The following is a 13,115-nucleotide window of genomic DNA, read 5'->3' on the forward strand; positions in this document are numbered from 1 at the left end:
ATCAACACATAGTCCTTCTCCTCATCACTCTGAAAGGCAAGAGACGAAACAAAGGAAGAAAAGGGCTAGGAAGAGGTCACCCTCTTCACCTTCCTCCTCTTCTGACGAAAGTTATGGTTATTCTCCTAGAGAATGCAAGAGGGGAGGACATCGCAAATCATTTCCTGCATGGCGAAGGTCACAAAAGCTAAAGAAGTGCTATCGACAAAGTGTTGGTCTTCATCCAGTAATTTGATGCGGCCTTTGGAGATGAGGGCTTCACAGAGTCCTCTAAGCTACGCCATGTAGCTATGCACTTCCAAAAATCATCTTGACAATGGTGGGCTAGCCTTCGTGGCAATGGTGAAGCCCCAAAGACATGGAAAACTCTACGATTTTCCATCATGAAGTAGTTCCTTGCAAGCGTTGCAAAGGACAAAGTGCTTACCGAATGGCATAGCTTGAAGCTCCTCTCCCATGAGTCTATCCACAAATATGTAGACAAGCTTTGGGATTTACATCTCAAGGCTATTGTCTTTCGAAAGATAGACTTTGCCGAGCAAAGGCATCAATTCTGTGCGGGATTACCTGAAGAGATGGCCGAATACATCAACTCTCAACGGCCTGGTACTATTAGCGAAGTAATCCATCACACCATGGTTGCTTCACGCATCAATTTCCATCAAGGGGCTAGACGTAATGTCAAGCCCATGGAAAACAAAGACAAAAATGATGCAAAGGGGAAAACCAATGTTCAAAATACTTCCCAAGTCAATTCCAACAACCACAACAATCGGTCCAAGGAGAAGGGAGTTTACGAAGGTAAAAACAAACTCTCTCCTGAAGAGCTTGAAGCTTTTCGCAAGGACCATAAGTGTTTCAAGTGTGGGGAGCAAGGACATGGCTATCGTTCTTGCCCCAAGAAGAATACTGGCAATGAGACTCCTAGGGCTTCCACCATCGAAGCTCCAAAAGAGGATGCTCATTGCAAAGGATCATCACTTTCCTATGCTTGGGGAAAGGTAAGAGAGCATGATGCCTTCATCTTGTTTGACCCTGGCTCTACTCTTAACTTCTTATCAATGGAGTTGGCCACCAAGTTGGGCATTCAAGCTTTTGAGATGGGAGATATAGTAGTGGATGATGCAGCTTTCAAGGGACAACAAGCCTCCGTTACTCCCTTGATTGGGAAGTTGAGGCTTCATGTCCAAAGCTATGTCGACAAGGAAGACTTCTTCATCTCTCCTCTCCAACATGAGGATGTTATCCTAGGGGCACCATGGTTTGATCGCATGGCTGCCAACATGAAGTTCCCTGAAAGGAGAATCTACTTCACCTACAGGGGAAAGAACATGTATATAGATGTTAGTGAGCGTGGTCGCACTATTCCACTTGTAAATCCTCTTGCTTTTGATAAGTCAATGAAGAGCTCAGTTTCTATGTACATGATTTTTGTCAAAGAGTCTCTAAAAGATACTAATGTTTCATCAAATGTAAATGGTAGGAATCAAGAAGAGTTAGACTTGTCTAATTTTCTAAAAGGATTCCAAGATGTGTTCATCGATGATATCCCTATGGACTTACCTCCAAAACGAGGGGATGATGACCATCACATTGAGCTCCTTCCTGGAAGCTCACCACCTAACAAGCCTCCTTATCGAGTCTCACAAGCTCAACAAGAGGAGATCATGAGGCAAGTACAAGAGCTGGTAGACAAAGGGATGGTGAGGCCTAGTTCCTCTCCCATTTGTTCTCCAGTTCTTTTAGTGCAAAAGAAAGATGGTACATACCATATGTGTGTGGACTATCGAGCACTAAACCATATCACTATCAAAAACAGATTTCCCGTACCTCGGGTAGAAGATCTATTTGATAAGCTACAAGGCTCCACCTACTTTAGTAGGATTGACCTTAAGAGTGGCTATCATCAAATAAGGATAGTGGATGAAGATATCTTAAAGACCGCGTTTCACACAACGTTTGGTCTTTATGAATATCTAGTCATGCCTTTTGGCTTGACTAATGCACCAGCTACGTTCAATCGTTTGATGGAGAAATTTTTAGACCATACCGCAAATTCACTGGAGTGTTCTTTGATGATATCATCATCTACTCCAAGTATTTGGAGGAACATAAGGAACATCTCCAAGTGATTTTTCAAGCATTGAGGGAGAACAAGCTTTTTCTCAACCAAAAGAAAAGCGAATTCTTCCTACAAGAGATTCAATACGTAGGTCATATTATCTCTAAAGATGGTATCCAAATGGATCCATCAAAGTTAGAGGTAATAAAATCATGGCCTAACCCAAGAAATCTACATGAGCTAAGAAGCTTTGTTGGTATGTGCGCATACTATAGACGCTTCATAGAAAAATTCTCTCAAGTAGCAGGACCACTATACGACTTAACTAAGAAGAACGTTAAGTTTGTGTGGACTGCTAAGGAGCAAAATCCTTTTGAAAAGCTCAAAGAGAAGCTTACTTCCCAACAAATCCTCGTGCTCCCGGATCTCTCAAAGCCATTTGAGGTCCAATGTGATGCTTGTGGTGATTGCCTTGGAGCAGTTTTGCTTCAAGAAGGGCATGCCATAGCATATGAGAGCCGAAGGCTCAATAATAATGAACGAGTCTTGGGCATTTATGAGAAAGAGCTTTTAGCTATTCTACATGCCCTAGACACATGGAAGCACTACCTATTGGAGACTCCATTTATCCCACGAACCGACCACCAAAGTCTCAAGTATTTCATGACGCAAACCAAGCTTTCCGACAAACAAATGAGGTGGGAAAATTTTCTTTCGCAATTTAATTCCATATTTCTCACATAGCTGGTAAGCACAATCAAGTGGCCTATGCACTTTAACGAAGACCCAAAGTTAATGCGGTGTCTATAGCTACTCACAATGATCTATCCTTTATGATAGATGAGTATGCTACTGACCCTGACTTTAGAGACATAATGTCAGCCCTTGCTTTGGGAAAGAAAGAGGAACCATTCACCTTGCAAGATGGTTATCTTCTCCATGGCAATAGGCTATGTGTTACCCATTCCCTTCGTGAGAAAGTTATGTATGAATCCCATGCTCCTCCCTATGCGGGGCATAGAGGTATTCAACCTACTCTTCGAGGAGTAGAGACTTACTTCTATTGGCCTACCATGAAAGTGGACATACAAGAGTATGTTTCAAAATGTGTAGTATGCCAAAAGACCAAGTATGATAGAGGGAAGCAACCTGGATTACTCCAGCCATTGCCTATTCCAAATTCACCATGTGAGAGTATATCCATGGATTTCATCTTTGGATTACCCAAGTCTATCCATGGGAATACAGGAATATGGACAATAGTTGACAAGTTTAGCAAGCAAGCACATTTTATTCATGTCAAAAAGACTATTAAGGCACATCAAATGGCAAATCTCTTCATATCTCAGATTTTCAAGCACCAAGGATTACCCACATCCATCGTATCAAAAAGAGATCCTAGAATGACCAGTAATTTTTGGAAAGGTCTCTTTGAAAATCTAGGAACAAGATTGAATTTCTCTTCGGCCTATCACCCACAAACGGATGGCCAAAGTGAGATAGCCAATCTTACGATACTCGATCTACTCAAGACTTATGTTACCGAAGTAGATCAACGCTCACAATGGGAAAAGTACTTACCTCTTGTAGAGTATGCCTACAATAATACTGTACATACTTCTACGGGAAAAGCACCTTTTGAGATCATTGAGTGAAGACCTAAAAGTCCCTTACTACTCAAAGTACATGGGAAGATCTTTGCCGCCACGATGAGTATAGCCGTGACCTACAAGAATCTTTTCAAAAGATTAGGGAGGCTATATCCATCTCTCAACAAAGGCAAAAAGCTACTGTTGATAAGCACATAAGAGCCTTAATGTTCAAAGAAAAGGGCAAAAGCATGAAATGGTGGTCATTATTTTCTACCTTCCAAGTACTTTCAAGAAAAATGGTCACATGGTAAAATATTCTTGAAAAAGATTAAAACTATCAGAGATTACATGTGTACATTCCTCTCATCAAGAGCTTTCTCCTCATATGTGGCACATCATGTACATCTCTATTTTAAACATTAAGTTGAGTGTCCATATGTGTACAAGGTAGTGTCAAAGACACTACTTCTTGACTACCTTTTCATGCTTTCACCCAAAATGATTGGGTCTTACTCAAGTTTCCTAAGGCTCGATTAAGGCAAACGACGGGCAAAAATCCTACGGGCCATCAAAAGTATTATGCTAAACTAGCAAAAAGATACTATGGTCCTTTCCAAATCTTGAAGCCCATCAATGAGACGGCTTATCAACTCAAGTTGCCCAACCATTGGCTCATACACAATGCCTTTCATGTAAGCCTACTTAAGCCCTACAAAGGAGAGCCACCAATTGAACCAATTATTGAAGACCCTCCCGAAGTTGAAGACAAAGAAGAGGTGCTACAACCCGAAGCTGTTCTTTGGCATGAAGACAAGGTACTATGACATGGTAAGATTATCCGACGGTATCTTATTAAGTTCAAAAATTATCCTTTTGAAGATGCTAGATGGATGCAAGGAATACAGCTTAAGGATAGTATGAACCTTGTCAATGCTTACAATGCTACATTAGAGTAAGCAAATGTACAAATTTCTTTTAAATGACTCATGTTTTTGTCTTATAAGACTAGTCCTCTTTTTAATTGTGCACAAATTTAACTAGTATGTATGCTTAGAATCATGTTTGTGATGACGACGTATCTCAAACACCAAGTAGAATTTGTCACTCTACTTTGGGAGAATGAAATGGACTAAAGAGCAGACATGCTTGCGGAAGCTATGTCTCCCATGCACCAAATGGATTAGTCATCCATCTTGGAAAGATGTCGTAGGGTAAAAAGGGATCCTCTACCCGCTAAGTAAAATTGACTACTGACTAAAGCTTTATCTCTTCTACCTCATAGTCGAGGACAACTACTATGATTTCAAGAGAGAGGTAATGTCATAAAATCTAATATCTAACCAACCCAAATGATTTTCTCATATTAAATTGATCACTTAATGCGGGAGAATGAACGGGAACAAGTGTTAAGATATAGATATGTGCTTATAGATCTATCTCAACACGGGGCCAATGGTAAAGGGGCCACAATGAGAGATGGTATATCAAAGAGCAAGGCTAACTAATGGACCATAATACCTTAGGGTTATCTTCATTGAAGACCTCCAATAATGTGTGTAAAAGTCCTTTGACCTTAGGTAAGCTAGGTCTGAGCTTGAGGTGGGAACCTGGCCCAAGCTCGAGGTGCTTGTCGTGCTTGAGGTGCTTGAGGTACTTGACCTGCTTGTCGTGCTTGATTAAGGTGCTTGAGTTACTTGACCTGCTGCATGATTAAGGTGCTTGAGGTGCTTTGACATGCTTGCCTGAGATGCTTGAGGGAACACCCCTAGTCCAAGTGCTTAATCATGCTTGATGACTAAGGTGCTTGAGCACCAAAGGTCAAAAAGATCTCTACAAAGAGGGGGGCGAGCCCTTTTCTTAGGGGCTAGAGAGAGAACACACACACACACACACACTCTCAAGGAAATCCCAAGCTTAAAGTAGCAACAGGGACACATGTCAAGCCCCTACCCATGTTACCTCCTTGAGGTGCTTGAACTCTATTGGCTAGGATTAAAAGGGGTCCAATGATAATTTACAACAATCTAATTGTTTTTGCATTTATCAAGTCCCCTCTCTCAAAGGGGAAAGGGGGACACTTGTCCCAAGACTACACCTATTGCTAGAAATGGCTCAAGTTTGTGATTGGCTAGGCTTGGCATGAGCCAATGAGCTTCAATGATGAGCTAGAAGAGGGGGTCGACCTAGCAAGGAGGGGGGTTGCTTAGGGGGTATACTCACCCATACACACTCACAAACACTCTCATGGTGTGCTATGCAAAGTGCAAGAGCTCCCTCTCCTTCTCCATGCAAGTAGAGGTTGAGAGCCTACACCAACACTCTTGGATATGGAGTGCAAATCCAACCAAGAGCCATGCTTCAATGCCTAAGCTTGTCATCTCCTTCTTCTTCATTACTATGCTATTATGTATGCTAGCAACAAGAGTTATGATAAGTGAGGAACTAATTCTTTCTCCTACAAAATGTTTCTTCTTCCTCTTCCCTACTCTCATTCCATGCTAGCTCTCTCCACCTTCGAAGTTGTTTGAGGTCTTGGGACTGAGGCTTGGGATAGTTAAAGCTTTCTTCAAGTTTATGTTATGTTTGTGATGCATGAAGCTTTCCATCTTCATTGCATCACCTAGGTCACAAGGAACACAAAGATTGTATTGTAACAAGTCTCTCGTAATGGGAGAAATCATAATACAAATGCCTATTGGAGGGGGGACCGGCTCCACATAAATCCGGTCCTCAACTGTTGTCATGTTCTCTAAATTCTCTCTCTTGCAAAAGTATTGTTCATGCCAAGTTAACTAATTGCTATGATTATGTTGCTATCTTCAATTATGTTCAACCGCTATTCTCACAAAGTCATTTCTCAAAATTACTCTCATTAATTTTCGCTACTCTCAAATTAAATAGGCTAATTCCATTACAAGTGTTGAGCCATGGAGCTTAAGTAGAGATAATAATAGCATCCAGGGTCCAAAAAATAGGGAAAAAAAATCAAGAACTACACACGCTTTGAAAAAGCTAAATAAAGATAGGGGAGGCTAAAAATAGGGAGGGATACATCTTAAAGACAGGGATACATCTTAAAGACGATTTTAGGTGGCAGTGTGGGGAGTTTTTTTGGGGAGAGATAGAAAACAAGGGGATTTTTTGGAGGAGGCAGAAGGAGTCAAAGAAGAAGAAGAAGAAGGGTACAAGCAGGGATAAGCAGGGTGACAGATTGTGAACTGTTTCCATTAGGGTTTGGGTTATCTGGATGAGGGATTTCAATTCGACAGGCAGACAAACATTGGAGTATGCAACCATTTTGTATCAAAGGTTCTAGATATTCGATTAATGGAGACATCTTCTATTTACCAGCCTTGATCAAGCATTTATATGTATTCTAAGTTGGATTTAAGCCTTTAACTCTGTTCTGATCCGTGATATTCTCTTACAAATATCTCTAAGCATCACTAACTTGTCTTATTCAATTTAAATCGGCCCAAACTGAACGGGTTTCCATCGGTTCACACCCTGCCCGCCCGCCTCTTCGTCTACAACCAAAAGCCCGGTGTTTTGTGAGATCCCCAACCTGCCAATACCAAGATTGGGATGGGATCCTTGACAGGTCTCTAGGTCTGATAAAATTTAGAGTCTCTAAACAAGAAAAATCCAAGGAATAGACCTTTACCATTGACAATGGCTTGGGTCTATAGCCTTAGAAGAAGACCTAGTCCTGACTCGTAGCAAAAACGGGACAACGTATTAAAAGTCCAAAAAACTATTTCGGCCCTATAACTTCCACAAATTGGGCGAAGGTATCCTCAACCAACGCTTTTTTCCCCCTAACATATGTGAGGGCACAGCCGCCGCTGGTGGACTCCTCTTCCAAGTGAAGATGTTTTCCAAACGTTTTTAGTGCGTGGGGATGGATAGTTACCTAACTAAACAAGTCCACCCGTCCATGATTGACAACCTTACTCAAATCCCACTTACCACCCCGCACTCACACATGATTCATTTCTTTGCTAATTACTATCACATATTATTTTAACATTTAAAATAATAGTTTCTTATAACGTTCCGTCACAGTAATTCCTTCAATCAATTTTTAAAGACTACATTGAAAGCATTCTTTTCGAAAACAGACATCTTTAAACTTAAGACAGGGTACTGTCAATCAAAACATTGTCCATAATAACCATGACCAGTACCCTTCTTGCCTCAAGACCACCTAAGAGTGAAAAAATGGCACCCATTCCTTATTCACAATCCGGGGTGGATAAACCCCCACCCAAGGTTCCGGGTGCCCATACACCAAACCAATTTCCAATACAACCGGGCAGCTCCCCTAGGATAAAAAACGGTATCCTAACTTATGTAGAAACATCAAGACATGACACGGAGTAGAAACTCATCGTTCATGGGGGTAACGAATTATCCGTGGCTGGAAAGCCATCATTATTCATCAAAATATACCAAGGAATCGGAGGTGTCTTAAGACAAGCTGTCTTAAGGATGATCAATCATATCTTTCCTAAAGTTTTAACCCAAACAATTCTTTCCTACATTATAAACAAATGCACGTTGGAAGTTACCTTCCATTTTTTATCAATTATTCCTTTTCTGATTCCTAGTCACTCCTACGTATGCATTGCTAACTTATAAAAGAGCTTAAACTATTTAAAGACTTAATTGAATAATGGAAAACCCACCTAGGACTCATCGGCCATCTGTTGTTGTACTGGCGCTTGAAGACTCTCCTCCGTAGGCCTAGTACTAGGCCCGGCTTCGTCGTCCTGCGACGCTCTAGTTTGTTTTGGAGCTACGTCCTCATCATCAGATGTAGGATTTGCTCAGGTCCTTTGAGGTGCCATAACTTCTTATCCGTTGATTAACCAAGTAGAGCTTTCTCTATAGTGATTTCTGCGTAAAGGTCTCTCTAGATAAGAGAGAATGTATCAAGGCTCCGGATCTGTATGAAATTGTGAAGCAAGGGATCATTTTTACAGGTTTCTGGCACTCACAGTCTGGAAAATGGTAGTAACTTGCATCCCAAGAATCCCTACAGCTCCAAAAACGCCCCTCATTAGGAAATTTCGGAGGTCATTTGGAGGGCCATATGAAGAGAGAGAAAAATAGAGCGCGTCCAATGAGCATGAAGGCTACGTTACGTAGGAAAGTACCTGGAAAGACTCAAAAAATAGGAAAATAGCATAAAACTTTCACAAAACTAGGATTGTAGCATAGTAATTTCCTTCCTTTTACCGAGCTTTTAGGTGCTTGCGTGTGGTCCCACTTCTGATATTCTCTCATGGTCATTAACGTACTGGAGGGTGACCATTAAGCCCGCACAAGATATTGGAATTTTAAAACACTTTCCCTCCATTAGAATGCTTTCAAAGTGAATCTCCCTCCACTAAAGCTTTTCTCTGAGAGTTATGGCATCCACGTCTTCTCGCCCAAGAGCCTCAAGGTGTTTACTGTCTCTCACACCAACAAACAACAACGGCACTTTGCCTAGAAGACCAAGTAGTAGCATATCCTCAATTACAATACCAGCTTCAATAAGTGCAGACAACCAATGGGTTGGACAAAGGATAAACAAAGGTTCATGGGTCCTCATGCAACCAAGAAGACCCAAGAGGTCTAGTGGTATCAACGTTTACCGCTCAGCATGGAAGGCCAGGGTGTTGGATTTCAAAGTTGAGATCGGGAAAAGATCTGTAAAGGAAGTTCTTGTTCAGCATGTGTTTACCCATCCAGAGGTGATAGCAAACGGTGGAAATGTATCAGATATACATCAACCACGTTGCAATTGTAAGTACTCTTGACATGTGAACTTACTGATACTCTCATTATAACTTTTCTTATATATTTTGCAATGTTTCTCCCGCTTGTTATGAGTAATGTCTCTACTCTTCACAACTCAATTACATTAGATTTGTCATTTGTACTTATTGATACTCTTAGTTTAACTCTTCTTATATATATTGCAGATGTTTATCCCTCTTCTTATGAGCAATGGGAGCCTGTGGAGTGCATAATAGGCCTCTTCCATGTTGTACATGCCCATATTGGTTCTCTACAGTACTCAGAGAGGAGCAGCAAAAGATTGGCTGATGAGGGAATCTTTTTTTATGACCACTTTTACCAACTCAGCTCAGGGAATAAGAATGGCATGTTGGTGAAACTGCCACTACCAACCGATTGGAACACTGTGGACTGGCCAGTTCCCGAGGAAACAATGGTGGAGGCAATGCGAAGTAAGCTCTACAAGGATATACAAAGGTCTCTACGTAGCTCTATTCCTACCAAACTGGTTAGAATTGCAAACTTTTGTCCTGTTGCACTCTTCATAGAGCTGTTTCATAGCTACAACATCAGAGTTACAAAAACTATGTTCATGTGCAAGTCATTTCAGCAGTCATCCTGTGACAAACTTCTTGACAAAGGATGGTATGCAAAGGAAGAGATTGGTTTACGGTGCGAGGTCGCGCTTGATACTCTAGTTGTCAAGTACATGATTGCAAGCCAATCACTGCTACTCTCATTTTGGTATATGCGATCACAAATGCTAAACGGTAAGTACATTCCTATGGACCAGGTTTCTGCAGGTTTGGAAGATAATCCTACTGTGGATGTGGAAGTGATTGATAAAGAGCATGGCCTACTATTGGTGGTTACAATAAGGGAGCTATGCAGTCTTCAGCATTTGCGAAATGACATCATTGAAGAGTCAATGGACAAGGAACTATCAGATTTTTCCTTTTTCTTAGCTGGCCGTAAGGTGATGCGGCGAAGAGAAAAAGATATTTTGTGCAAAGAGTTGGATGGTCGGGTTGAAGTAGTGTCAATGTAACAGATATTCTTGTAAACCCAAGTGTATACAGATGACTTTCAAGACATGACGTTTATTGATCTCATTTTTCAATTGTGCCCTGTGAAAAAGTGTGCTGGTTCCTGGACGAACCACGACTCGACAAGTTCCCATCCGAAACGTTTGCAAATCCTCAAAGGGTCCTCTGTCATCGAGAGGCACCCGCATCAGCAGCAATCCATTGACGTCCAAGATAATCAACCTCTGTAAAAGTTGACAAGTACATATAAGTAGTTAGAAGCTGAACATATTTTGCCATACTTGAATAGACATTACCGGAACAACCGTATCTACAGGTAGCAAGGGTCCATACTGGGTCTCTGTAGTGTTCATGTCGTTGTTGCTCTCCTCCGCTTTATCTTCATAGTCATCATTCAAATCTTCATCAGGGGTCTCCCCCATGGCCCTTTCTGCCTGATTCAAGGTTGATCGGCTTGCCTCATACATATCATTTTGCTCATCCCTAGGCCTGCTTTCCTCATCCATATCCTTTTTCTCATCTATAGGCCTGCTTTCCTCATCTTGGGTTTCAGCCATAGGCTCTTTTGGCTCTTCCACTGGCTGACTTGGCTCTTTCATTGTCTCCTCCGGTTGAACTTTAGCAGCTTCCATATGCTCATTTGTCCTTTCCTCATCCTCGACTCTTTGATCTTCTGCTGATATGACACCCTCGGCCCGATGCGATTCCACTGTATCGGATGTACGGGTTTGTCGTGGTGGCACGTCATGTTTTGTAAGATCAATAGTGCGCTCATCCAAGCCGCTATCTTCAAGCTCTCTAGGGCTAGACATAGTAAGCAGGTGTTGTATTAAACTTACCCGGTATCTTTTCAAATAATCATATGTGTAGTTTTTTAAAGCACTCTGCAAAATTGAAAGACCACATGATGAGAATTCTTTTATAGACTAAACCAAAACTAACTGAATGCATTGCCAAATGGGTACCTTAGTCATGAAAGGTTTTAATGCAAAGTAGCTTTGCAGGACATATTCTGCATGGAGAAGACATCTCCAGCCGCAAGAATTCCCATCGGTTTGATTTGGGACAGGTACTTCTTTGATTGGGGCCTTGTATAGTTCATACCTTCCACATAGCTTTCCATAGGCAAGCAACAACCTCTTTATACAACTGCACAAAGCAATGTCAAGATGTTAGCATGAGGCTTCAAATTTACATGTATATCTATAATAAACACTTTCTGATACAAAACACTTACAGCCTAATTTCAGGGTGGGTTCCTTTTATTGAATTGAACACCCACACTGCTGGTTGGTCAACATCAAGGCATATGAGACTCCAGTGATGGTTGTTCTCATATGGGAAGATGATCACAGTAACTTCCAGCATAGCACAGTGGAGAAACCAGCTCTCAAAGGTCCCAGATGGACTATTCTTTTGTCTAATAATTACAGACATTTGTGGATCAAGGAGAAACACCTCTGTGTGAGTGTGCAATGGGAGTTGACTTTTGATCAGGCTGCAGAGACTCTACCTGAGTTAGCAAACCTATTATCTGAGTTTTCAAAGCTAGCAAGATAGTAACACTTACTTAAGACAAGCATAGATAATTGTGTCTGAAATCTGAGCATCTGGATTCTGCAATAAATCAATGTCCACCTTTTCCAGAGCTAGCTTTCTGGTTCCATCTACAAATGGTATCTCTGCAAGCAAACCATTCTTCATTGAAAGTAGAGTTTCTTGATTCATTGCCTCTATAGACAGGGTCACATTGCACTCTGTTTGTTTCTGGGACTCCACTGCTACTTTTGCTTTCTCCTTAAGCTCTGCTTCCCTCATTTCCTCTGTTTGGCGAGCAATAGTGTCTGCCCTTGCCCTTGTATTCACATCATGTGTGACATCTACAACTGTGAGCTGTGGCACTAGCTCCGGGGGGTATAACAAAATTTCCCTCATTTTCTTATCCTTGCAGACATTGGGGACCAGCAGTTTGTCATACCTCCACCTTATTCTTTTCAATGTCTCACTATCTTTGTCCATTATAGTAACCCTGTGGGCATGGGCTGCAACAATGGTCATGTCACTGAAGTACTCCAGTAGGAAGTCCTCTGCTGCTTCCTGTAGAGCCATTAATGCCACCACCTTCTACCTTTTGGTGCCCCAGGTAGCTTCATCACATATGGACCTCACCATCCTCTGGAAGGGCAGCTTTGGTATGCATAAATCTACACATTTCTGTGCCTTTCTGATTTCTCTGAAAAGTCCCATGCAGGTTTGCAGCTTCTTCATCCTTGGCCCTTTCAGAATTTTATTTGGTTTTCCAAGTCTTTTCTTTGGGGTTGCAGATCTACCACTTGCTTTCGATGCTAATCCTGGACCCTTGCCTGCCTTCCTTGCAGTGGTTTTTGTTCTAGCCATCTTACTGTACACCAAAAGAAGAGTCTCAATCCCCTTCTCTCTTTCTATGAATCTCTCTATCTCTCTCTCTCTCTCTCTCTCTCTCTCTCTCTCTCTCTCTCTCTCTCTCTCTCTCTCTCTCTCTTACTCTCTCTCTCTCTCTCTCTCCTTTCTATAGCTTAGCATATATAACTAGAGAGAGAGAGAGAGAGATAAAGAGAGAATCCACATTACTAAAGGCGCGCACGGACC

The sequence above is a fragment of the Adiantum capillus-veneris genome, chromosome 17 (assembly GCF_014529385.1).
Source record: "Adiantum capillus-veneris isolate H3 chromosome 17, ASM1452938v2, whole genome shotgun sequence".
Lineage (NCBI taxonomy): Eukaryota > Viridiplantae > Streptophyta > Polypodiopsida > Polypodiales > Pteridaceae > Adiantum > Adiantum capillus-veneris.